Below are 2,704 nucleotides of genomic sequence, written 5' to 3' on the forward strand. Positions count from 1 at the left end.
GAGGCAGGAGAATCGCTTGAACCTGGGAGGCAGAGGTTGCAATAAGCTGAGATCACGCCATTAGCACTCCAGCCTAGGCATCAAGAGCAAAACTCCATCTCAAAAACAAACAAAAAACAAAACAAAACACTCCTTGTGCTGTGCTGAAGCCTTGGTTGAGAGAGAATTGCGGACATCAGGGCATGCTGGAGCCCTACCTCGATGGGCACTGAGCACAATCAACCAACAAGCAGGGAAGGGAGGCAGCAGGTGAGAGCAGGGATATGCCTGCTGAGCCGCCCCTCACCCTTGACTTTGGGCAGTGGACAGGGATCATCCAGGTCTTCACAAAAGCGTAGACAGCTTTCCAGATGGAATGGAGGCTTAGATGACTAAATAATAGATGCTTGTTAAATAGACTAATAACATCAAGAGGGCAGAGAACGATGAAACAAAGACTAAACAGATATGGAGGCTGAAGAACCGGCTTCAGAAGAGAATTCTGTGGGGCCCCAGCAGGCACCTTAGGACCTTGCCTTGGATTTGTAGAGACTTGCAGAAATAGAAGCGGCATGTCCAAACCATCATCCTCATTACTATTCATTGTGCATGCTTACATGAACTGAGGACTGTGGGTGCATGGTTATCACAACAGGGCCATGGGACATGACTGATGGAAAGACACCAACAGCCACAGATAAAGGATGCAAAAGTTATATCTGAACCGAAACTTTAAAATTTATAGAGATAGTTATTGACAGAGGCAACATAGCATGCTCCCAGATGGAAGTAAAGGCTCCCCACGTCTACAGTCTTGCATAGAGGTGCAGGTACTGTATCACACACCAAGTGACCATTTCACCAAGTGCAAGGAGCTCACAGCTGCCATCCACATGGTACTAGCGTGTATTAGGAGGGAATTTATTATACTCTCCTGTCCCCTCCCCATATCTCTGATCTGGAAATTCTTGTTCACTCCGCCTTTTCACCACATGCAAGGAACTGCTACAAAACTGCTCAAGTAAGCATTTGATTGGACAAATCCAAGACCTTGTCCAAACACATAGCATCCCTTAGGAGGTCCAAAGATCAGGCTTGTTTTAGGTCCATTTCTACAGAGGACATTGTTTACATGTTTACTCTAAAAACCTGAAGTTGGTATTTCCAACCCAGACTAGTCTGGAAATGGTGACTTCTGGGGAAGGTTCTGTTTGAAGATTTCATTAGAAGTTTCATCCAATCTTCAGTTTGATCACTTTTAGGCCTGAACTGACTTCTGGTGTCCCCAGCTGAGCTAGGCTAGCTGGAAAGTGGAGGCCTAATAACGGATCCACTTTCAATCAAAAGGCCATTGCTGTGCTTGTTGACAAATACTGCATGTGTAACTCATGTTATTTATTTAACCTTCAATAATGCTTACCACATACCTGTATTTCTGGGGTCTGTGGCTAAAGTTTAGGAATCAGTCCACTTGATTATGAGTTCAGAGACCCAAATTTAGTCCTAGTACCAATGGTACCAACAGAGCAGTAAGTTAAATAGCTTCACATCTCAAGTGACTTTCTTCATCTATAAAACAAGGCAATCGATCCTTTTGTAGTTCATGAGCTTAGATGATCAAGTGTTCATGCACGTGTGTGAGATGTGCCACCCTCGAACAGGCACATTACCCATCTGACCTGAAGAAAAAAATATTAAGTGAAAAAGATTTTTAAAAAATAAATAAAATAAGGCAACTGGACTAGGTTAACATTTATCCAAGACTTTCCTGAAGCTTCTCACTGGGCTCACCTGAGGTGGTTATAGAAAAGTAAATATTTGTGGACTTATCCCTGACTTAGATTCAGAATCTTTGGAGAAGGGGTCTGGAATATTTCACTTGTAGCAAATTCCCCTAGGGACACTGAACCATCAGGTCATTTCTGAGGTTTCATTTATCTTTGACATTACATGAGGACAAGGACAAAGTAATATTTCTATTGATCTGACGTGACTATATGAATAAGGTTAATTATAGCAATTTGTCCCAAATGTGTTAGGTCACCTTTGCAGTGCTTTATATCGGGTGATTGAGTCATCAAGCATAGAGGAAACTATGGCAATTGTTGAAGAAGCTCAGAATTTTAAGCCAAGATGACCTAGGTTCAAATCCTGCCTCCTTTCTTCTCCAACTCTCTTCCTTCCTGATTCCCTAAGCCTCCATTTCCCAATCTGTTAAGCGTGTGTGATAACAACACCTGTGTCTTAGGCAGTACCATCACAAATGTTTCCATAAAAGAGAGCTTAAGAGAGGCAATTGTAAGTGCGGGATAGGGTAGGAAGTGCAGGGCAGGGTATGTGATGGAGGACTGATCTCGAAACTTCATTTGCCTAAGAAGGTCCATGTGAGGCAGCTTTGGCAAAGGTAGGAAGATGGGAACTGATGGAGATTTACTATCACTGCTTGTGATGATTATGAAGATTAATAAGGAAATAAGGATATTTTTCATACATTTTCTGACACAATGATCAATGAGTAACAGCTCTTATTAAGTTAAACCATATGAAATTGCTATTTTCAACTCTTTTTGACTGTCTAAATAGCAGTTCCATATGGTTTCAAAATAATATAATTTAATATTGAAATCCCAGTATGACACAATGAATTTATTTTTCCCAAATTATTCATGTCCTTTTCAAGAAAAAGTGAGAGAGGTATCACTGAATATACAATGTGTTTTTTTCT

The 2,704-nt window shown here is 41.3% G+C and overlaps 1 pseudogene; it reads left to right on the forward strand.

Moving 5' to 3' along the window:
• The first annotated feature begins 1,567 nt into the window (after positions 1–1,567).
• LOC112132520 (small nucleolar RNA U13) lies at positions 1,568–1,659 on the forward strand (annotated as a pseudogene).
• The last annotated feature ends 1,045 nt before the right edge of the window (positions 1,660–2,704 follow it).

This window comes from Pongo abelii, chromosome 11, assembly GCF_028885655.2.
Source record: "Pongo abelii isolate AG06213 chromosome 11, NHGRI_mPonAbe1-v2.0_pri, whole genome shotgun sequence".
In the NCBI taxonomy this organism is placed as follows: domain Eukaryota; kingdom Metazoa; phylum Chordata; class Mammalia; order Primates; family Hominidae; genus Pongo; species Pongo abelii.